The sequence below is a fragment of the Misgurnus anguillicaudatus genome, chromosome 9, assembly GCF_027580225.2.
Source record: "Misgurnus anguillicaudatus chromosome 9, ASM2758022v2, whole genome shotgun sequence".
In the NCBI taxonomy this organism is placed as follows: domain Eukaryota; kingdom Metazoa; phylum Chordata; class Actinopteri; order Cypriniformes; family Cobitidae; genus Misgurnus; species Misgurnus anguillicaudatus.
In genome coordinates, this window is record NC_073345.2 from 34994378 (window position 1) to 35019940 (window position 25563).

At 38.8% G+C, this 25563-nt stretch overlaps 3 long non-coding RNA genes across 9 annotated transcripts in view; 1 reads left to right on the plus strand and 2 right to left on the minus strand.

The window, feature by feature from the left end:
* LOC129424009 (uncharacterized) overlaps nucleotides 1–25563 on the minus strand; it is a 71601-nt gene that overhangs the window by 29721 nt on the left and 16317 nt on the right. The window lies entirely within an intron of this gene.
* LOC141366251 (uncharacterized) lies at nucleotides 7838–8817 on the minus strand. Its single transcript, XR_012371354.1, has 2 exons — nucleotides 8495–8817; nucleotides 7838–8122 (listed from the first exon to the last, which is right to left on the minus strand). It is a non-coding gene; the product is annotated as an uncharacterized lncRNA (long non-coding RNA).
* LOC129414938 (uncharacterized) lies at nucleotides 20252–24725 on the plus strand. Of its 7 annotated transcripts, none has more exons than XR_012371266.1 (11): nucleotides 20252–21090; nucleotides 21475–21573; nucleotides 21663–21717; nucleotides 21818–21889; nucleotides 22016–22109; nucleotides 22374–22414; nucleotides 22565–22737; nucleotides 23043–23121; nucleotides 23280–23343; nucleotides 23754–23854; nucleotides 24236–24725. It is a non-coding gene; the product is annotated as an uncharacterized lncRNA (long non-coding RNA). The 7 variants fall into 7 exon arrangements; XR_012371262.1 differs by having other exon boundaries at nucleotides 22016–22083; XR_012371268.1 differs by having other exon boundaries at nucleotides 21845–21889.

Below are 25563 nucleotides of genomic sequence, written 5' to 3' on the forward strand. Positions count from 1 at the left end.
TTTCTGTGGAAGCAGCTGCCATATGCCCCAGGAGCTTCTGAAATTTTTTCAGCGGGACTGCGCTCTTGCTCTTGTACGTATTCAGGCAAGTCAGAATCGACTGTACACACGCTTCTGTTAGACGAGCTGTCAAATTGACCGAGTCCAGTTCCATCCCGAGAAAAGAGATTCTCTGCACGGTGTAAAGCTTGCTCTTCTCCCAGTTGACCTGAAGACCCAAACGGAAGACCCAAACGAGTTAAATCTCTGTGATCGCAGAGCATCGGACGTGTCTGAGCTATTATGAGCCAATCGTCTAGATACGCGAGAATGCGCACACCTTTCTCTCTCAGGGGTTTTAAAGCCCCACCCACTACTTTGGTGAATACACAAGGTGAGAGAGAGCTCGAATGGGAGGACTTTGTACTGATACGCTCGCCCCTCAAACACAAAGCGGAGAAATGGCCTGTGCCGGGGGAGAATCAATACGTGGAAGTACACGTCTTTCAGGTCGACAGATGCGAACCAATCATTTGGACGAATGCATGGAAATATGTGTTTGGGCGTCAGCACCTTTAACAGCATTCTGTGAAGTGCACGGTTCAGCGAACGCAGGTCCAGGATCGGTCGCAAGCCGCCGCTTTTCTTGGGTACAATAAAGTAAGGGCAGTAAAACCCCGACCTCATCTTGGCTGGAGGGACCGGCTCGATCGCGTCCTTCGCCAATAGAACAGCGATCTCCGCACAAAGGACGTGTGCATCGGCAGCTCTCACCGCAGTGAAATGAACGCCGGAGAATTTGGGGGGACACAGAGACGAATCGTGCGTAAAATCCAACGCGACGGGCCGGTGTACCCGTGGTGCGCGCAGCGGAGGTGATCGCCGGTGTGTGCACTTCAGCCGCACCGACAGCAGTGTTGTGTGTGGTAACGCTCACCTGAGTCCGCTGGGGGGTAGTTGAGCAGGAGAGGCTCTGTTGAAGACACCTCAAGCCACTCGATGCACCCTCTGGTGAAGGAGGAGGAGGACAATGGGTTATGAGCCCGTAACCGTCTCCTACGTACCTCTGAGAAGTCGGAGAGCGTGAAGGGGTTATGAGCCCGTGCGTCAATCTCGCGCTCCTCCGACGAGTCGGAGAACGAGGGGGGGTTATGAGCCTGCTCGTTTCTCCGGAACTCATCTGAAGACCTGGAGATGAAAGTGGAATTCGCTCTTTCTGTGTCTGAGTGGGTGCCGACTGAAAAGTCGGCGGAACAGAAACAAAATGAAACCAAGGATTCCCCAACCGGCCCTCCTCTGGGGGGGGGGGGGGGTGGTGGAGCCTTCACCATCTCCCGAAGAGCGATCCCCTTCATCTCCAGGTCGCCCGTCTCAGGGCCGCTTCGACTTTCGTTTTCCACCCTTTGGAGCAGGCTGAGCGGACGGGGCGGACTGCTGACGACTGGTTCCTCGCTTCCTAGAAGGGCCCCAGGGAGGAACGGGGGCGGCCGCCACAGGGGCAGACTGAGGCGCCAACATGGACGGGGCAGGCGCAGAATGCTTCCAACTTGCAATGATCTGAGCAATGGCCTCAGTCTGCTTCTTGGCTGCGGAGAATTGCTGGGCAAACTCCTCGACCGTCTCGCCGAACAGGCCGGCCTGGGAAACCGGAGCATTCAGGAGCCGGGTCTTATCAGCATCCTTCATATCCGCCAGGCACAGCCAGAGATGGCGTTCCTGGACTACCAGGGTAGACATCGCACGACAGACGGCACGTGCGGTGACCTTGGTCGCACGAAGCGCAAGATCAGTAGCCTCTCGGAGAACTCAGCCGAATTGTGACCTCCCACCTGCAGGTCCCTCAGAGCCTTAGCTTGGTGAACCTGCAGCAATGCCATGGCATGCAGGGCTGAAGCTGCCTCCCCACAGGCTTTGTAAGCAGCACCGGTTAGCGCGGAAGATGGCTTACAGGCCCGTGAGGGGAGAGTAGGCTGGTCCCGCCAGGAGGAAGCGACACCGGCCGGACACAACTGCATCGCGACCGGCCGCTCCACTGACGAGATACCAGTATACCCCCTGGAATCCCCCCCCCTCCTCTGTCAGGACTGGTAGAAAACACACAGGGGCAAGGATCCAATTGCAGATAACTCAAATGTTTAATAAAGATCAAATAATAGACATAGAAAAACCACTGGGCTAGCCAGGGAGCAAAACTGGATATCACACAGGAGATCAAACTACCGCTCTGCCGGTCAATAATAGTCCTTGTATACAGTCCAATGTTCGCTGCCGCCGTAATGCATAGATGATAGAAGTCACAGACGTGCACTGGAGATCACGTGCCCAGCTCGACGTAGAGATACCACCGATTCGAATCGGTGAGAAGAGAGATGACAACCCGGCAGTATAGCCGGCTGAGGGGTGGACACCAAACGATCCGTCACAGTGCTGCTGGACAGCGGAGAAACCAGAACTCTGGACAGCGCACAGCATAAAGTCAGATGAAACCGCAGACCGGCGGAGAGGAGCTCACTCAGTGCTACAGGGCAGCGGCCACACACGGGAGACAGTAGAGCATAAGACCGGCAGGGCAGAGAGAGAACTAATAATCCACAGAAGCGGAGAGAAACGGAGGTGCTGTAATACTAGTGAGAGAAAGCAGACAGAGCAGGCAGAGCAAAAAGATGACAAAAAGACAAAAAGGTAAAAAAATAGATTAATCCAACAAAAACGGCGAACACGACATGACAGGACTAAGGCAAACATAACAATGACGAACTCGCAAGGAGCAACAACACACAGAGAGCTTAAATACCAAACGAATGGGGAGACAAATGAGAAACAGGTGGTTGACGCAGGTGAATGAAATCAGTGATGATGAGATCGCTCCGGTGGCAGACGCGCACGTGAGAACTGTCAAAACACAAAACACACACACACAGAACCGAAACAAAAGAAACAGAACAGTCGAAAGACCAAAGTCATGACACCCTCGAGAGAGGTGAGAGGTGAAGGCTGATAACGTTTTTTCCACGACCGCCTCAGCTCTTCATGCAAATCGGGGAAGAAGGGCACCGGGGGCGAGGACTGAGAAGCCCTGGCACCCCCCAATTACCAATCATCGAGGCGGGAGGTTCGGGTGGGGGAGGTTCAGTCCACTCCAAGCCGACCCCTACCACCGCTAGAGCAAGCATGGCTGCCATCTCAGGGACAAACGCAGGTCCCGCGACCCTACCCGAAGGAGGGAGCGGGTCTGGATCAACGTTCGAGGCTGACAACCTCCTCTCTGACGTTACGGTGGACATTGTCCCCGTTGGAAGCTCGACAGAGCACGAGGACGCCGTACAACACGGGCCGCTCGTCTCCATCGGGACCTCCGCTGGCAACAGATCAGGGCGCTGGGAGCAACTGGACAAACCAGCGGACCGACCCAGCACCGTTATATGGAAGTCAACCTTCGCAAGCCTAGTAACTGCGCCCTTAGCAGCACTAGGCTTGGAAGGCGGGGGCCGTTGCCGGAGGAACGACACCCGTCTCCGCATTCCGCCATAGACATGCCCTCACAGACGGAACATGAGCTATCACAGAAGCCTCAGCCTCAGCGTGCTGGAGCCCCAGACACGAAAGACAACGCTCTTGGCCATCCCGGGGGGCGATGAACACACCGCATCCAGCAACGGAGCACGGAAGGAATTCCATCTTTAAAAAGACGAACCCGACCGTGACACGAATGAGTGGCTGTCTTTAAAAAGACACAAAGCTCAAACTTGCTGCTCTTTTAGAGAAATCACTCTTTTGTCCAAGCTGGTGAAGCGCACACGGAGAGGCAACACACTCACTCAAACGCAAATCCTAAAGTTGAGAGAGAAAGAGAGAGAGAGAGAGAGAGAGAGAGAAAGAGAGAAAGAGAGAGAGAGAAAGAGAGAAAGAGAGAAAGGGTGGAGAAAAAACACTGCGAGCCTCTGCTGAGGTGCCTTGGTCCAACCAACTTCGGCAAGCTGAGATCTTTTTTCTCTTTAAAGCACAGGATCTACGAAGATCAGTTTCGCTTCTCGTGAGCTGATGTCTGCCGGCTTCAAAGCAATAAAAGCTAATTTGGTATTGTGCACCTGCGGCTTATATACGCACCTGGCGAGGCGGTGCCGGCATTATGCAAATACCTGCATGCCAAATTCATTGGCGTTTTCATAGTTTCTCGAAGTAGGTCGCCGTGGAGCGGTTCCCAATTCGTCGGTCACGACGTGACGTCGTAGTGACCAACTGAAAGGGAACCTGCCTTTTTTATCTGATCGGCCATCTCAATCATTTTTGACAATGGTTTTTTGACTTTATGCAGCATTGCAAGAACTGACAACAGGGGCGTCGTAAGTGGGGGGAAAAGGGTGACTGAATACATAGGGCCCTTGCATGTGAGGGGCCCTCAACGATCATTTTATAATAATTATTATTAATATTGTAGGACAGGTGGACAAGTTTTGTTTTTGGAGTTGGACCATAAAACAACAAAAACCACATTCTGTGTCTATTTTTGAGAGACCTGTTGTCTCTATCCACAGGGGTCACGGATACCCAGGACCTGATCTGTATTTCACCCCCTCTCTCTTCTCCCTTAAGGTTTTGGTTACTGGAAATATACTAAACACATGTAACATTGGGTATATCTAGGGTTGCCAACTTTCTGAAATGGAAATAAGGAACGGGGGGGGGGGGGGGGGGGGTTGTGGTCCGGTGACATGCCCCTACGGGAGAGAATTTTGAACTTCTGGTGAAAATAGTGGAAACTAATTAATACATTTAGATAAATATATTTCATACAACTTCTTAGGCCTGATGAATAATGAATAGCAAAGTATGCCTAATAAGACTGAACCACGTAGATGTGAAATGTAAAATCATGATCATTTTGCCAACAATGAACCATGGTTTTGTTAAGTTTATAATACACCCTCTTCAAAGACCCCACCCGTTTTTAAACCTTGAGCTATCTAAATCCATAATTATTTAATAAGAAACCCATCAGAAATGATTGACACATTATGAGGCGGGAGGGAGCGGGACACAGGAACAGAGGGAGAGCACTGGAGAGATATATATGTGGATTGTTAAGCTAAACCTGTATTATCTTTTTTAATATAATGACTTTCTTATCAACTATATTTGAGTTTTAAAAATCCACATAATTACATACCATATGAGCCTTTGGAGACGACTGACGGACAATGAACCTTGACATTGCTCCATCCTGTGCCCGCAGCCTCTCGCTCAGGGCCGCTGGAAGTCATTTTGAACAGGGGGTGCTGTGAATTTTTTTTTTTTTTTACAAAAAACCTATGAGCCTATAGGCCCATTTAAAATACATTTTAAAAATAAATACATTGAGTTTCACACTACTTTATTGTCATATACACTTTAGTGCACACAGCAGAGTCTGAAACACACACACTGTAAAAAATACTTTGCTGCCTTAAAATTTTTTGTTGAATCAACTCAGATTTACAAGTCTTGTCAACAAAGATGAGTTGTCACAACTTATAAAATATAGTTGAGAAAAGTCAACTTAATTTTTTAAGTTATAACAACTCACTTGTAGTTATAACAACTCATCTCTACTCAAGATAAATAACAGTAAGTTGAGATGACTTGTAAATCTGAGTTGATTCAACAAAAAATTTTAAGGCAGCAAAGTATTTTTTACAGTGCAGACATCAGATTAATATATGCGCTATTAATCAGAAGCAGAAATACTTATAACAATTCGAGGGGAAATTACTTTCGTTACAACTTCAGACATACATTACATATATATTTACATACAACATATAATATTATAACAACATATAATATTAAATAAACTTCAAAATTTTCAATGTTCAGACGAACATATTTTACTTTCGTTTTTAAGTTAGGATCACACGTCGATTAACAGTGGTAAAATATTCTCACAATTACATAGCCTACCTTATATAGACCTTTTTTAACTAAATAGTAGCCTACTATCGCTGGCTTTTTTAACTTATAAATAATTCATACATTGAACAAAAATAATAATGTAGGTATGATGACAAAATTTTCAAAAACCCCAAAGCTCAAAATCTATCACATGGCTAGACAGAGCAGATATTCCCATTTACAAAGATACCAGGATTGTAGAAATCCGTTAAGGATTGAGAAATTTATGATATTTTTAATATTAGAAATCAGAGGAAAAAGATATATGGATGTCTATGGAATGTGTGTGTGACCAAAATGCTGCTTATTCACATGTTTTTGCTTATAACTTTCTCATTCTCAGATATTTTTATGAAATTTTAACAGAAGGTAGAATTTTGTTAGTACTTTCAAATTAAATTATAAACATTTACTGTTTTAGTCAGAATGGGCATCAGACTTTAGTTGGAATGGGCATCGGACCCATGGTAACCATGATTTTTAGAACGATGCCTGCAGAGGACGTTCTGACATGACTTTCACTGTAGTCTATTACAAGAAACGTAGTATGCAAATTTCCGCGATTTATTTAAATACAATCTCCTCCATAGATTTAGATTAAAATGGTTCAGCACCAAGATAAAAGATATATATTGTGGTCCATCTACGTTTCATTAGTGTCCAGAGTTTAGTGGAAGCACACCGACCGGTTGAAAGTGACACACATTTTTAAACCGTTGCTGTGAACTAAAAACACCTCCGAGTTGAAAACTCAAAATATCAAACGCTTCCGGTGGTCGGACTTGACGTATTTATTGGTGTATTTAGCAGGGGCGTTGCACAAGATCTCGGGCCCTATGCATAGGCAGTCCTGATGGGCCCCAATGCCCCACCCCCATAATATATTCCAGACTTTCAAGGGCCCTCTCTTCCTTTGGGGCCCTGGTAATCAGTACTGGTTTTACCCCCAGTCCGACGCCCCTGGTATTTAGTGAAAACACACTACAACCTTGCGACGAGAATTGGATATGGCATGAGACGGATTGTAGAAGTCCCGCGCGGGCGGAAGCAGATTTTATGCCTAAGAATTTCGATGCGCGTGCCCGCGATGTCAGCATTGCTAAATAATGGGTTTAGTTCTGATATTGTATACTTTTATACATTTTTAGAAGTTTAGAATATATAGGCTTTATATAAGGTTTGTACTCTAAAAATACTTTATTTGTTACAAACAAGAGATAAAGAAGAATTTACAAACGTTCTCATTTCACCATATCCACAGGTATAATAAATTCGTGGGGAAGCATTTAAAAATAGATTCATTTGTTTAAAAGTAAATCATTTATTTACTTAGCTACAGATGAAGCAGCTCTTTGCGCCTTCTAACGTCTCATAATCGGTCATCATTTATAATAATCTTTTACATTTTAATCCTTTAAAAAGGCGTGTTTGTGATGCTTCGCATCCATGTATGTGATAACAAACCCGCGTTGTCATCCCGTTAATATGCGCATATTATCAACGCGCTCTTTACTCGAGCAAAAGACACTCGCGTTGCGCATTGCGCCGGTTGTATAATAAAGTCCAAAGTCTCTCATGAGGGGACGAATGCCCAGAGAGTTCAGAATTTCTGTGTGGGCATGCATCAGCCAAAGGTGTGTGAGTCTTTTCTGGGTTCTGGTGAGTGCGTACCGATGTCTTCAAAAGACGCAAGGCGGAGAAGTGCGCTCGGATGAGGCCACGGAGATGGGTAGGCACAGACAGTAGCCTAATGAAATTAAAATCCAAAATACACATAATAACCTACGTGTGTCAAAAATAATTTCCTAAAATAGTAGGGATGTAACGGTATCAAAAAATTCACGGTACGGTAGTATTTCGGTATGATCCCCACGGTACGGTAATTATTGAACCATTTGCAGGAAGAAAAAAAAACAAATGAAGACTTAGAAAAACTCCCATAAGTGTTTATTAAACAAGACTGAACATTACAATGTACAAAGTGTAGTGAAGTGTTTACAATTTTCATAAAAAGGACAAAAAAATTAAGTTTCATTTTAGTTTGTCGACTTTAAACAACTCCCAATCAGTCAGGTTTTAAGAATTGAGTGACTCCCTCAATTGACCTAGTTTTTATTATTATTAATATTAATGCTAATGCTTGGTACTCCTATGAAAGCAACGGTTGTGATTGTAGAATCAAGAAAAGATGATGGGTTTTAAGATGGGTCAATTCCTGAAAACAAAAACAACCCAGTAAAAAATGAAAATTGCTTACTTATTGTAGCTGGACTTAGAGCTGAGGTCAGCTCACTTAATACAGGGGCGCGTTTCCCAATCAGAAGTCTGCAGCCTCTATGGGTCGCATTTGTAGGCTGCATACGTAATGAAGACCGTCTTATTTCAAAATATTAACATTTTTCAAGTTGACTATTATTCTTATTTAATCGTATATTATTGTAACACGCTGATGACTTGCGAATGTAATACTCAGTAAACTTAAATACACCAGGCGTTTAATGACGGATGCAGCCTGCATATGCGACCTAAGGAGGCTGCAACCTTGAGAAACGGCATACACACTCTGCTCATTCACGGATTTACTCACTCGTTTTTTGAATGTCCATCACATTTTGTCCTTCCTCGTTTCTTGTCACAGCGAACGCGAACTTTTTCGACACATCAGATTTAAAATCCGTGTTTCTTTTGCTTCCGCCATTGCCGCTCCACTTGTAGAGAGGCGTCAGAGTAGCACGCATGGGATTATGGGAATTGTAGTTCCCGCGTCCCTCCACTCGCTTTACTTGACCGGAAAAAAACTACACGTGTTGCCCGGAAGACCTAACGTTTTACCGATCATGTGACCACGGTGGTACCGGGAAAATCTTCTACCGCAATACCACGAAATTTATAATACCGTTACATCCCTATAAAATAGTCATAAGTAATATAATATATACGGGGTTGCCGGTTTACAAACATTACAGGGTGCGCGAGCATCCAGGAGGCAGAAGCCCGATTGGTGAGCTGATCCGCTACTGCAACAACTTTAATTATTGAAGCGTTCTTTATTGTTTGTATATAAATAAAACTTGATTTTAGTTGGAACTGTTATTCTGTCTTTATTTTTGCAGTGTTACTGTGATACATGTATGAATTATAATGTTGGGCTAACGTAATAGTCGCATTCACTGGTATGTCAGGCACCCAGCACTGTTGGTACTATTATCCACACAACAACTCCTTTGCATTTTGACTTACAGACACAGCTAGCCTACAACACAAGGCACGTCTTTTCTTTTTGCCTCTCGCAACCAGTTAATGACGTCGCCGAGCAACCCATCTAAAATTTTTTAAAAATCTCCCTCTCGCCAATAGGGGGTGCTGCAGCACCCGCAGCACCCCCACTTCCCGCGGCCATGCTCTCGCTTGTCTTGTGATTATCTCCTCATGCGTGCTGCTTAATATCACACACTCCGAGTCCGCCGTGACAAACAGAAAAAACGCGACGGCATATGGTACATTTGGCCTTGTAGTCATTGTCCCTCACGCATTCCATCCACGGGTATTCATTTTCTCATTCAATTCTATATTTTTGTGCTCGTTTCTTTTTCGCCGGCTGCTCGGATGCAGTCATTTTTACATTTCCCGCTGTTGTCGCGTCAGTTGTCGTCATCGTTGCTATGATACGTGACATCACAATGACTGAAACGACCAATGGGGCTGCAAGATGTTAAAAACTCTACGCTGATCATAGACAAACAGAGGGAGAAATTACCGCACCGTCAGGGTTTTCTTATACAAATGACGCGGTCTTCGTTCATGGCTGACATATAAGCTATGTGTCTGTCATGTATTTGCACTGAATTAATTTTCATAAAATACGGAACAAACTGCGTTCCGTATCAGTTCAATACGGAACAAGAATTTTATGTGTCAAATACGGGACGATTCCGTATTATACGGAACGGTTGGCAACCCTAGGTATATCATATGTTGTGATGCTACAAAGGTTTCATCTTAATGTTTGGTTTTGTTTTAAAGGTGATGGTGCGATGGTTAAAAAGGTCTAATTTCTATAATTCTAAGAGAAAGTGTATCAAAGTTTAAAACTTAAAGACATAATCTGTACTCCTGTGATGGGTGTCACCTCATGAGGAGATCTAGATTACAGATGGTTAACAGTCCCATTTGGTGCTCCTCTTCAGGTCACGAGAACCGACCAACCAAATCCTGATTTGAGATGTTATTATTCTTTGTCTCATTCTGTCTATATAAGGTGGCTTGGCAAGAGACTCGGGAAAGCATTCTTTAGCAAGAATCAGACTTACAATTTTGTGTCCGTGAGATGTACGCAACGGCCGGCGTATATCCTGTGCGATATCGGTTCCTAATGAACGAATAAGTAAGACTATGGGAATTAATAAATAATCAAACATCTAAATTATGATCAACAGATAATTGGAATAATGTACTAAATTCTTACTATATTAAATTGGAGTCAGATTATAATTTAAACACAGAGATCAAAGAAATTAATTTAATCCTGATATGAAATTATTCTTCTAGAAGCGCTGAGGAAGGAACGAACATGAGACCCCTTCACCCACTTCACTTGTATCCGTCGTTGGACCAGTGGGTGGTTCCTTACAATGTTATTATTTTATATCTGTGTAATCTGTGTGTCAGTCGCACTCATGCGCTACTAAGTTCTCTGTTCGTTTGACATGCATCTAGACGTAGACGCCTCCCACCACGAGCGCAGTGCAGCATGCATCGATGAACACACTGGACATGATTTTACTGGTTGCCAAAAAACAATGCAAAGCACGCATTGGCTGTGAGGGAGAGTAAAGAGTGCACAGACTCGGTAAATGAGACACGGAATTCTGATTAAAATGAAGGGTTTGCGATATTTCCAGCAAAGCAAAACCTCCAATTATTGGTTCTTGGGGTCAAAGTTAACAGAGAAAACACAAATAAAAAGTATGGCAGACCATGTCAGGTTCAACAGATTGTTGAGACTTTGGCTCCCCGCCTATTATGTATATGCATTTATTGTGAAACTGCTACATTTTCGTGTCAAGCATGGTCATTTTGAAGACTAAACATGTGCTCTCATTTTAAATCAACGGGTGCAGCTTGCATGCAGTACAGCAAAAATAGACTCGTGCGAAAACGATCGCAGCACATACGGAGTATGTGTAAAACAGGCATCTGTTCTTTCTATTATACATTTATAATCTGACCTGATTTATGCTCTTTATAGCAGATGAAACAATCTCACATAAAGAAAGACCATCTAGAGACAACATTAAATCATTCAGATTTATGGTGCTTGGACGTGATGATGATCTTATGAATGAAGCTTGTGCTGCCATCCTTGGGTTACCACAAAGAGAAAAAAACAAAGAACTCAGGATTGAGAGGAGTGATATTAATGGACAAAAGGTCTCTGTTTTAGAAACTCCATCTTATTGGCTGAAACGCTTGAAATCAAATCTGTTTTTCAGCAGAGGTGTCAAATCTATTAGAAATGACACGGAGACTTGTGAATCTTTGCTCTTTCCTGGGCCTCATGCTTTTCTACTGGTGCTTGGTGACGTGCAAAACTCTGATAAAGAGCATCTGCTTTTACAAGCTCTGAGTGATGTCTATGGAGAGGATGCTTTAGACTACACTATGGTGTTATTTATGCGTAATGATGGGAGACGTGACATTCTAAAGAACCGTTGTGTTAAAAAATGCGGAGACAGGTTTCACATTTTAGAGAACACAGAGGACAGTGTTTTAAAGCTACTGGAGAGCATTGAGTCAATGACAAAAAGTAAAACCAATAGGTATTTTATAAAACATTTTAAGTTCCTGGGAAATACTGAAAAGAAATTCCATATAGAATTTGCGCAAATGGAATTGACATTGCAAGATAAAAGCAATGAAATTGAAAAATTAAATAAAGACAATAATAAGCTACAAAAAGATTTGGATGATTCCAAAGTCAGAGAGAATCAGCTAAGAAAAGATTTGGACGATTCAAGCACCAGAGAGAATCAGCAAAGAAAAGATTTGGATGATTCAAAAGTCAGAGAGAATCAACTAAGAAAAGATTTGGACGATTCAAGCACCAGAGAGAATCAGCAAAGAAAAGATTTGGACGATTCAAAAGTCAGAGATAATCAACTAAGAAAAGATTTGGACAATTCAAACGCCAGAGAGAATCAGCTAATAAAAGATTTGGACGAATCAAACGCCAGAGAGGATCAGCTAAGAAAAGATTTGTTTGATTTAAAAGTCAGAGAGAATCAGCAAAGAAAAGATTTGGATGATTCAAAAGTCAGAGAGAATCAACTAAGAAAAGATTTGGACGATTCAAACGCCAGAGAGAATCAGCTAAGAAAAGATTTGGACGAATCAAACGCCAGAGAGAATCAGCTAAGAAAAGATTTGGACGAATCAAACGCCAGAGAGGATCAGCTAAGAAAAGATTTGGATGATTTAAAAGTCAAAGAGAATCAGCTAAGAAAAGATTTGGATGATTCAAAAGTCAGAGAGAATCAGCTAAGAAAGGATTTGGACGATTCAAACGCCAGAGAGAATCAGCTAAGAAAAGATTTGGACGATTCAAACGCCAGAGAGAATCAGCTAAGAAAAGATTTGGACGATTCAAACGCCAGAGAGAATCAGCTAAGAAAAGATTTGGACGATTCAAAAGTCAAAGAGAATCAGATAAGAAAAGATTTGGAGAATTCAAACACCAGAGAGAATCAGCTAAGAAAGGATTTGTATGATTCAAAAGTCAGAGAGAATCAGCTTAGAAAAGATTTGGATGATTTAAAATCCAGGGAGAATCAGCTTAGAAAAGATTTGGATGATTCAAAAGTCAGGGAGAATCAGCTAAGAAAGGATTTGGATGATTCAAAAGTCAGGGAGAATCAATTAAGAAAAGATGTGGATGATTCAAAAGTCAGAGAGAATCAGCTAAGAAAAGATGTGGATGATTCAAAAGTTAGAGAGAATCAGCTAAGAAAAGATTTGGACGATTCAAACGCCAGAGAGGATCAGCTAAGAAAAGATTTGGATGATTTAAAAGTTAAAGAGAATCAGCTAAGAAAAGATTTGGATGATTCAAACGCCAGAGAGAATCAGCTAAGAAAATATTTGGATGATTTAAAAGTCAAAGAGAATCAGCTAAGAAAAGATTTGGACGATTCAAACGCAAGCGAGAATCAGCTAAGAAAAGATTTGGATGATTTAAAAGTCAAAAAGAATCAGCTAAGAAAAGATTTGGACGATTCAAAAGTCAGAGAGAATCAACTAAGAAAAGATGTGGATGATTCAAAAGTCAGAGAGAATCAACTAAGAAAATATTTGGATGATTCAAGTGTCAGAGAGAATCAAGTAAGAAAATATTTGGATGATTCAAAAGACAGAGATAATCAGTTAAGAAAAGATTTGGATGATTCAAAAGTCAGAGAGAATCAGCTAAGAAAAGATTTGGATGATTCAAAAGTCAGAGAGAATCAGTTAAGAAAAGATTTGGATGATTCAAAAGTCAGAGAGAATCAACTAAGAAAAGATTTGGATGATTTAAAAGTCAGAGAGAATCAACTAAAGGCCGACAATAAGAAACTTAAAAGTGAAATAGAGTTTCTCAAAGAAAAAGAAATGTGTGAGAGACACAGAGATGTGGATAAAAGAAAGATTGAACTGGAGACCAGAGAGAAATCTGCCATGTCAAGTGGAAAAAGAAAAGGTTTGGATGATTTAAAAGCCAGTGAGAATCAGCAAAGAAAAGATTTGGATGATTCAAAAGTCAGAGAGAATCAGCTAAGAAAAGATTTGGATGATTCAAAAGTCAGAGAGAATCAGCTAAGAAAAGATTTGGACTATTCAAACGCCAGAGAGAATCAGCTAAAAAAAGATCTCGATGATTCAAAAGTCAGAGAGAATCAGATAAGAAAAGATTTGGATGATTTAAAAGTAAGTGAGAATCAGATAAGAAAAGATTTGGATGATTCAAAAGTCAGAGAGGATCAGCTAAGAAAAGATTTGGATGATTTAAAAGTCAGAGAGAATCAGCTAAGAAAAGATTTGGATAATTTAAAAGTCAGAGAGAATCAGCTAAGAAAAGATTTGGATAATTTAAAAGTCAGAGAGAATCAACTAAGAAAAGATGTGGATGATTCAAAAGTCAGAGAGAATCAACTAAGAAAAGATTTGGATGATTCAAAAGTCAGAGAGAATCAGTTTAAAAAATATTTGGATGATTCAAAAGTTAGAGAGAATCACCTAAGAAAAGATTTGGACGATTCAAAAGTCAGAGAGAATCAGTTTAAAAAATATTTGGATGATTCAAAAGTCAGAGAGAATCAACAAAGAAAAGATTTGGATGATTCAAAAGTCAGAGAGAATCAACTAAGAAAAGATTTGGATGATTCAAAAGAAAAAGAGAATAAGCTAAAAAAAGATTTGAATGATTCAAAAGTCAGAGAGAATCAACTTAGAAAAGATGTTGAGGATTCAAAATTCAGAGAGAATCAGCTAAGAAAAGATTTGGATGATTCAAAAGTCAGAGAGAATCAACTAAGAAAAGATGTGGATGATTCAAAAGTCAGAGAGAATCAGTTTAAAAAATATTTGGATGATTCAAAAGTCAGAGAGAATCAACTAAGAAAAGATGTGAATGATTCAAAAGTCAGAGAGAATCAGTTTAAAAAATATTTGGAATATTCAAAAGTCAGAGAGAATCAACTAAGAAAAGATTTGGATGATTCAAAAGTCAGAGAGAATCAACTAAGAAAAGATGTGGATGATTCAAAAGTCAGAGAGAATCAGTTTAAAAAATATTTGGATGATTCAAAAGTCAGAGAGAATCAACTAAGAAAAGATGTGGATGATTCAAAAGTCAGAGAGAATCAGTTTATAAAATATTTGGATGATTCAAAAGTCAGAGAGAATCAACTAAGAAAAGATGTGGATGATTCAAAAATCAGAGAGAATCAGTTTAAAAAATATTTGGATAATTCAAAAGTCAGAGAGAATCAACTAAGAAACGATGTGGATGATTCAAAAGTCAGAGAGAATCAACTAAGAAAAGATGTGGATGATTCAAAAGTCAGAGATAATCAACTTTGAAAAGATTTGGGTGATTCAAAATTCAGAGAGAATCAGCTAAGAAAAGATTTGGATGATTCAAAAGTCAGAGAAAATCAACTTGGAAAAGATTTGGATGATTCAAAATTCAGGGAGAGTCAGCTAAGAAAAGATTTGGGTGATTCAAAAGAAAAAGAGAATCAGCTAAAGGCTGACAAAAATAAACTTAAAAGTAACAGAGAGAAGCTCAAATTCATAGATAAAGAAATGTTTGAGAGACACAGAGATGTGGATAAAAGAAAAACTGAACTGGAGACCAGAGAGAAATCTGCCGTGTCAAGTGGATCAGAACCTGAGCAGTACAGCAGCACAGCAGTTCCTGCATCTGGTGGTAAATATTTTCCCCACTTGTTATCTGCTACATTACAAGTAAACCAATGTACAAGAAAAGTATCCAGCCATTTTTTTAATATAATATGAATGGTGTGCATACAGTATGCATTAGTGCATCAGTGTTACTTGCCAGTCAAGGGAAGTGGACTGGAAGGTGCCTACTAAGGGAATTTTTTATATTACATGGCTGGTTATCACATTTCTAGTCAGCCCTCGTATGTCTGTGTAAGGTTTTACATGTAAATGCCCAGTAGTCTTGCTTTAAGAAAACATTATAGATTAAGTTTTGATATGTTTTATAATGTCTAAAGACAAGACCAGAGCTGCAGATGAAGGAGACAGAGCAGAAGGCAGAGATGAAGCATCACAAGCCTCAGGATCAGATGTGACTGTAGGATTAAAACCTGTGAGACGAAACAGCAAAGAATTAGAGCCACCATTTAGTAAGAAGTCTATGATAGATTATTGAAAAAATAAAAGTATTTTAAACTATATTTAGCAAAGCTTTCTTTGAGAGATACATAGTAAATGTGTGTCTGTCTGTTTTTTCAACAGTGCAGTAAAGTGAACATGGACCTCTACATAATTTGTAAACAACCTGAGCACTGAGGTGAGTTTAAGAATGTTTATTGGATTAATTCACCAAAACGAAAAAATCTGCACTTGCTGTATATAAACAGTTCATGAATATTATTACATTGTTTCTTAGTAAATATACTAACAGGGTTATTTGTGCACACGTATGCAGGACAATTTCAGTTCTAAACAGATGCAGCTTTGTCCTGGACCCTGACAGACAGAAGTGTGACACTAGCTAGTGTTGCATTTGGTGTTCACATGTGCCAGTATTTTAGAGATTAATAAGTGTTGATATGTGAAGATCAACTAGTGCAGGATCAAATGCAGGACCTCTCTGACTACTGGGAGTCAAACAGTATTCTTGATTCTTATCTGACTGCTGGCAAACAGAGGGTTAATATAAATTTTGTTCTAATGAAGAACAGCAGCCATAAAAGTCTTTGGATACTACAACCAAACTTAAAATGTCTGAATGTAACTGCATTACATATAAAATATCAAAGTGTCATATGCAGACAAAAGAAAAAAATGTGAAATTTCTATGTTGTTATAGCTCTATACAATGTGAATATTTCTGTGAAATAGAAGTGTTTTACTGATCACATGTTGATCACAACAGTGCGCTTCACATTGAAGTTTTACACTCCCATGGAATCAGTTTGTGGTTCAAAGAAGATTTATCATTGATTCAGTCTGTTAGTATGATTAAAGATATAAAACTAATCTTAACAGCTGTAAGTTTTTGTGTATTATCAGTTACTTTATCATCTTGAACAGACTACTTGTGTCTTGTAATAAACCAGGAAAAACAAACAAACCGATTTCAACCTCATTAGCAGAGCTCATGAATAGAGATGATAGGATAAGAAATTCTGCACCAGATCATTGTCTGGTGTTGAGATGAATGTAGTGTAAGCTTATGTTTACTGGAAAGAGTTTAAACAATATTTTACATTATTTAAAAAATATATATTATTTCTCTTACACTACTATTGTGTTTGATTTAACCTTATATCATATTAGACAAGTTCTTATGAGGAACTGAAGGACGAATGAACCCAAATGCAAACAATGTCGGGGAAAAACAGACAACACTTTATTTGACAAAACAAAAACCCACGAGGGGGTACACAACATGAAACACGAAACTCTGACAGATAACACTAAAACGTAGACAAGATCACTAGGCAAGAAACCACACGAACACGAGAACGAAGACAAATGAACCTGCACAGAACTAAGGACACAATAACATTTTATAGAAAAAAACAAACAAGATAACGAGCGGGAACAGGTGATGGGAGAAAACCAATGATTACTAATAAGCAGGAGAACGAGGGGGCGAGGACAAAGACAAGATACCGGAGGCACATGACCCAATAAACAAGGCATGAGCCTCCACATAAAGCCTGGGACTGCCAGAACCCTGCCACCATGACGCTGATATAAATACAACACATGACTTCTAGGCAGGATCCTGACAGTTCTTTATGTATTCCTTGGACTTTCTCTCTTTAGGCTGCCTTGTACAACGCAAACAGGTGATTTTTATATGACTAATTACAGTAATCGCTGCTCAAAATAAACTTGAGATTTTGTTTTATAATCACACCCTGATGAAGGCTTGTTAGCTGCAACATGTAGGTGTTAATAAAGTCTTTTTAACTTTTTCTACACCATTCAAGTGTCTTGAAATTCTTTTTTTAAAATTTGAATATGCTCTTTTAGTTAAAGGCAGGGTATCACATTTGTTCCTGAAACATTTTTAGTTATGCTAGTTAAAAGTCTCCTCACATCCTGATAGCAAATACGGTTAAGTTGTTTAAATGTATTTGTAGAAATTTATGTCATCTGTGAAAGACGTAGGACCAAAAAATGTTCAACCAATCATAGATATTCTACTTTGATGAAACATTGTCTTGCTTATGAAATTTGTGTTCGTTTATGGATTAGCGTAACAATAATATAGTTACTTTTACGATTGCTAGGCGGCTACCCCTTACAAAAAAGTCCTGCTTCGGTACAACAGGAAACTACCACACAACAAATGAGTGTAGCTAAATATGACAGGAATACCACAGCACTTTTTGTTGTACTGTATCACACGAATTTACCATTAGATGCCATGTGTGTGTTTTTTTGTTGTTTTTGTGTGATAAAACCATAGCGTTTGGACATAGCTAAATATTACAGGAATACCACAGCACTTTTTGTTGTACTGTATCACACGAATTTACCATTAGATGCCATATGTGTGTTTTTCTGTTGTTTTTGTGTGATAAAACCATAGCGTTTGGACAGAGCTAAATATGACAGGAATACCACAGCACTTTTTGTTGTACTGTATCACACGAATTTACCATTATATGCCATATGTGGTTTTTTCTGTTGTTTTTGTGTGATAAAACCATAGCGTTTGGACAGAGCTAAATATGACAGGAATACCACAGCACTTTTTGTTGTACTGTATCACACGAATTTACCATTAGATGCCATGTGTGGTTTTTTCTGTTGTTTTTGTGTGATAAAACCATAGCGTTTGGACATAGCTAAATATTACAGGAATACCACAGCACTTTTTGTTGTGCTGTATCACACGAATTTACCATTAGATGCCATGTGTGGTTTTTCTATTGTTTTCGTGTGGTAGTATTATTTAATTACCTGTCAGAAACAATTATTCCTCAAATCATGGTTATACAAATATTGAAAAGAATTATGAAAAAATATATAATTTTTCATTAGGGTCCGTCTGTTCAGTTATACAGTGATCAATTCAATTAAAAGTAATACAACTATAATTAAGTATCCTAAGGTTCTCTTTTCATTCAGTTAAATACGAACACCTGATAGCAATAAACGTCTGCCTCGTGGAGCCGCGCTTTCTCGCGAACGCGCACGTCCGTTTCGCGACTGTTGCGTGACTTGCGTCATCACGTGATTCATTTCAAACACTGACGACGCGCGTTCTGGATAACGGAATTTCTCTTCAGGCGAGATGTTACTTTGGTAGATTCTGAGTTAAGTTTCCCTAAATTCTTGGGTTAATTTATTGAAATTAATTTACAGTGATGTTAATTCAGTTGTTAGTATAATTTGATATGACTAATATATGGTAAACTTTAATGTTATCCGTTGATTTGGTGTAGCTCGAGCGCTGGCAGTTTGACCGTTTGAGCGTTTCACGAGCTCGTGGCGGAGCCTGTATAACACTATGAGTAGTGATCTTAATTTACTTGTCTTCACCTTGAACATTTAAAAAGATATATAATTATTATATGGTAAGAACAATACAGCTACAGTGCAGTATACATATTGTGATATCTTAGCACTTCTCATATTGTCTTTATAGGATGAAATGCTTCATTGTTTTTCTCACTTCATTAAGTCCCTTTGGATAAAAGTGCATGCAAGTACGTTTTACTTAAATGCTTTAAAAACTGTTATCCTGCAATGAAAGATATCACTACATTAAAGACTTTGGGACTTTATTTTAGTTGGGCATTAAGTAATTGGGACTAAAGATAAATCAAGGTTAAAATAAAAACATTCCTTTTAATATTAGTATAGACACTTTGATTAATTGTGATTTAAGTTTTGTTAAGACAATCATCATTTTTTATTGTTAGCATTTTGATTGTGTACTTTTTCACAGATGCTGTGACAAAAGGAACCAGGACACAGCATCTGCAATGACCGAGGGCATGAATGGGGAAAGCAGAAGGACCAGATATTCACTAAAGAAACCGTTGCCTCTATTTTCTAATAAGTGATTTTACGGGGTTTGTTTAATAAAATCCACAGACGTTTTGCACTAATTCTTGCATTTTTCTTACATTAATTCACAGCCAGGGTAAAAGATGAAATACTATAGAAATATGAAAGTAATACCATAAGAATATTACAGGAATACTGCAGGAATATTATACACTTTTCAACAAAATCCTGTGGTAAATACTACAGAAAAATCAAAGTAATACGACAAGAATATTACAGGAATACTGCAAGAATATTATATAACAGAATCCTGTGGTAATTACCGCAGAAATTTGAAAGTAATACCACACAATCCCACAAGAATACTGCAGGAATATTACATTAAAACAAAATGCTGTGGTAAATAGAAATATGAAAGTAATACCATAAGAATATTACAGGAATACTGCAAGAATATTATATAACAGAATCCTGTGGTAATTACAGCAGAAATATGAAAGTAATACCACACAATCCCACATGGCCGCTGGAAGTCATTTTGAACAGGGGGTGCTGTGAATTTTTTTTTAACAAAAAACCTTTGAGCCTACCCAGCAAACATTGGTCCGACCGCAACGTCGTGTCCCTGGCCAAAAATAGTCGCGGTATGACGGCACAAATCGGTGAAAATATGTAACACAGAACATTTCATAAAAATGCATTCAGATACATTTGTACATGTCTATAGTTCTATGGGGTTGCATGTATAATTGTTACTTTGACTTTTACTACGCGTGCTTCAATATTTATACCCTGTTGTGAATCGGTTCTAAGAGGACGTCACTAGGTGACGTCTTTTACACGTGCATTTATAGTCCATCATGACCCTCTATAAAAAATCATAAACCTTCTATAAAGTCATTGTGAAATATGCAAATATGTGCTTACACCTTGGTTAATACTGCAATAATTAATTTAAGTGCAAAAAGTTGGTTTTTAAGAGGTTGTGAATAGACGTCCACTGACGTCTTTTACACGTCTAGACTAGACTAGTAGGAAAAAAACAGGATAATCGTTATGAAATACACGATTTGTATACAAAGTAAATATATTAACTTTATCTTGTTTAAATAAATTATAATCACAAAGTGCCCAGTGTGATTGCAAAGCCACACTGCATTTTAGTCATTATTTCAACCTGTTTTATTATGCATATAAATGTAAAACAGATACATATCTGGTCACCATTTAGGTCTGAGTTGGATGTAATTTCAAAAACTGTGCTTCCAATATTATTTTAAGAAATATATTACAAAATCCCGCGATAGGACAGATCTCGCGAGATAGTGGTCACGTCACGCGTTCTTCCGGAAGTTCACATTCAAACACGAGGAGCGATTACGATGGAGTTTTGTCTATATATCATTCAAAATCTACTGTTGGGTAAGTACATTGTGTATTATTTGATTAACGTGCTTAACATTTACTTGTTTGACACGAAGGCTCCGAAATAAACGTTGCCAGAATTGTCCACACTGATCATTGCAAAAATTAGCTAGAAGGCTAAAAGCTAACGTACTTTGAACTTATACATGGTATAAAGTATGTTTAAGGATACAGTCAAAGTAACTTATTTATGTAGCCTCTTGAAAGTCTCTTTCAGAAAGTAAATTATCTGAAAAATAAAAGTTATTTGGCATTAATGGAATTTACAATGATTTGATTGCCTAAACATTGCACATGCAAAATATTAAATACTGTTTTGCATTAAAAGTTTAGCAGAAGTGTTTGTTTGATTAACTTCCTTTGCTTTTGTTTTGTACAAAGGAAAAGCAAAACCTCATCCAAATAAAAATAAACAAGCTGTTAAAGGCACTGTGTCCTACACAGACCCTCCAAAATATAACCATCCAAAACCCAAGTCAGGTAAATGCCTCAGTTTGAAAATACATTAACAAATTGGAGTTGTTATTGTGGAGTTAATATCATAAATTACAATTTCGTTTTATTTACAGTTGAAGGTCAACAAAAAACCAAATAAAGATGTGCATTCTACAAACAATAAAAAAAGTATGGAAAACTGTAGATATGAATTTTTGTAGATATGGCTTAAACAGTCTACACATTTGTTAATGTTCTAATGTTTCATATGTCCTTGTTTGTGCTAAAGATCAAGTTTTGTGTCCACCACACTTAGATGAGGCGTGCCCGACCCCTGACTTTGTCTACCCTACATTAAGTTGTAAGTTTTTGACTGCTTTGCTTAATACTACGAAAAAACATGATTCTTTCAAAAATGACTTTTATATATTTTGATATGAAACTCAAAAATGTAAATACATTGTTTTGGTGTATTTTGCTTACACAGGCACACTTCATGACAGTAAACATCGGTATCACAATGGTGTGATTGATCTAGCAGTGACACTATGAGACGTACGTGCTACTGATGCTTTTTTTCGGTGAATTCCCACACTATACAAACACATTGCTTGGCTCCTAAGTGCATACACTTTTGCCTTTATAATGTCATTCTCATTTTTAGGTAAAAATGTATTCCATGAGTCAGGGTTTTGCCTGAATGTCAACATAATATCCAAAAACTTTGATATAAAAGTGATTTATTTTAATATTTTACACTACTATGTATTTTTTAAAATACATTGTGCATGTGTATGTTTATTGTACTTAATGAAATTACATGCAAGGTGTCATTTTTGTCGCAGGGTCACATAATGAACAGCCATCTTACAGACAATCGAAAGAGGCATAGTATTCTTTTCTTGTTTCTTGTCTATTGTCATACACCTAAAGAGGATTTTTGTAATCGTACAATTATGGTGTTATTCATTCATTAATGTGTCCTACCTTAAATAACTTATCGTTTTCACTACTTTTGTTTTTAATGTCTATATAGTATTGTCTACAATCCCAAATTCTGGATTGACGCCCCAATCCCAGAGGGCACCCCAATCCCAGAGGGCACCCCAATCCCAGAGGGCACCCCAATCCCAGAGGGCACCCCAATCCCAGAGGGCACCCCAATCCCAGAGGGCACCCCAATCCCAGAGAGCATCCATCTGAAACCAGGTGATGGTGATTTACTACTAATCAAGGAACCGGCTTTACTGACGAGATGCGCATGATATCACATGCGATTTATCGTGCATCACAAGATTTTACATTAGTGACAACACAGCTAAGAGTATAAACATTTACATTTCTCTGAATCTGAGTTAATAGTTACAAATACAGAGCTTATAATATCTGTCATTGCTCAACCACAAAGACCTAAAAGTACAGCCAGCTGATTTCATAACTAATGCAGTATTACACTGTGAAGTGATTTACTGTTCATATTTTACACTACCATATAATTAACTCTATTTGTACAGGTGAGGTAACACAACGAAAAAATTACCAGATGGAGACTATTTGATTCTTCACCTATGGCCTCAGCTTCAAATGCAAGAAGTAAGAAATGCTATATGACTGTGTATTTTGCATTATGATAATGAAAACATCAAAGATGTTGATAACAAGTTGATCTGCGTAAATTTTGACATAAAGAATATGTATTTATATTTCCATCTATCTTTCTATAACATTATTTCCATTGTTTTCACATGTAGGTCCAGCAACTGTCTGAGTTGGTGGATATTCTGTCAGAGACTGCGTGAACAACGTTATGAACAGGTATGTATTTCTCTTGATTTGTGTAATCCTGCATAATATTTAAGGAATATATATTGATTACCACCATAATTAACCCAGCTATTTATATTACTTCAATTCAGGATTTAATCTGTCACACATCACTTGTTCAGAAGTTTTTATGTTCGTAGTGATTTAAACAGTTAGCCATACTGAAAACAAGAAATCAAAACATAATTTCAGTGTAAGCCGTTACTTGTCACCCAAACTTATGGATGAGGATATAGTTCATAGCACTTGTTAAATGGTAGATGAAACAAGTGAAGTTGTGAAGTGTTAACACATAGTGTATGTTTGGACATTGTATACAATTGCTCATTACTGTTAATTGTGATTTATTGACCTTTTAGGTTTTTTGTCTAAGGTGAAGTAATCTTACATTTCTTTCACAGAATGATGTCAAATTGTCTTATGGCAAAGTTCAATATGAGGGGTGGTGGACATCTAGAAAAGAAGTCTTTTAAAGGCACACCTTTGTATTATGTTATTCAAGGTAATTTGGGGAATGTTGATCTTAAAAAACTTGTTCTTGTATATTGATGTAATTTTTATTGTTATGCTTGATCTATTCAGGGGACATCACAGCTCACCTGTCTTTATCAGAAATATCCTGTTCATTTTTTGACAATTACACACCTAGTTAAGGGTCTTTCTCAAGGGCACCACAGTGGTTTTGTAAAGGGAGGGGACAAATGCTGTTTCCCCCACAACTGATCTAACACTTATTTAAAGCAGAACATATTTTGTACAAAAATATATATAATATTAATATATCAGTTTAGCTGTAGACCATAAAGATTTTGAAAGTAAGTGCATGTCATTTACCTCCAAATTTTAATTTATTTTAAAAAGAAACATTCTTCTCTTCCTTCAGATGCTGTGAAGAGGTGGAGCCAAAATGCCAGAGACTCGGAAATAGATGCAGCTATGGCAGACCACCTCAAGCACGCTCCAGGAAGAGCTGGGGGTGGTGGATACAAAAAAGCCAAACAGCTGTGATGTGTTAGAGAGAGTTCACCAAAAAATGAAAATTCTTATAATTTTCTTATCCACATGTTTCAAACATGTATACCTTTCTATTTTCTGCTGAACACAAAGATTGAAGAATGTTTGTAACTTCACAACCCATTAACTGTCAATTTTTTTTACAATTGTAGTAATGGGTTGTGAGATCTGCTTTGTTAAAAACATTCTTTCAAATATCTTTGTGTTCAGCAGAACATGGAAAGGTGTACAGGTTTGAAACATGAGAGGGAATAAAAGACTAAATATAAATTTTTGGGTGAACTATCCCTTTATAGAAAGTGTTTTGAAATTGTTATTATAGTTAAATGGTTAAAAAAATAAAAAGTGCTAAATCAGAACATGCTTCTTTTTTGGTTATGGCCACAAATATTGTGTTCTTTAATGTGTTTGTGTAGTACACGTGGTTAAAACGTTTTATGGACGTTCAGGTCTGACTGGACCAATTTTGAACCGATTTTGAACCTTTGTGAATATGTGTTAAACCTCAATACAATTGATTGCCTTTCACGATGTTACACAATGGGTTTATATTCATTTTATATGCATACATTTAAACTATGCAGCAACACATTTAAACATCCAGAAGACGGCACATTTAGACGTCCAGGGACGGGCAGAAAAGACGTGTAATTCACGGCCAAATGACGTCAAAGACGTCCGCTCAACTTTAATTCAGGATATTTTTCAACCGTGATGGGACGTGACGAAGGGCCATCTTTTCAACGGTCATAAAACGTCCACATGTTTGCTATATGGGGGCTTAAAACATATATTTAAACTATGCAGGAACACATTTAAACATCCAGAAGACGGCGCATTTAAACGTCCAGGGACGTGCAGAAAAGACGTGTAATTCACGGCCAGATGACGTCAAAGACGTCGGCTCAACTTTCATTTTGGATATATTTTTCAACGCGGACGGGACGTGACGAACGGACGTCTTTTCAACGGTCATCACACGTCCAAATGTTTGTTGGGTATAGGCCTATTTAAAACACATTTAAAAAATAAATGCATTGAGTTTCACTACTTTATTGACACATACACTTCAGTGCACACAGCCAGGGTCTGAAACACACAGACATCAGTTCTCAGCTGAATATGCGCTATTAATAAGAAGCAGAAATACTTTTAATAATCCCAGGGGAGATTACTTTCGTTACAACTTCAGATATA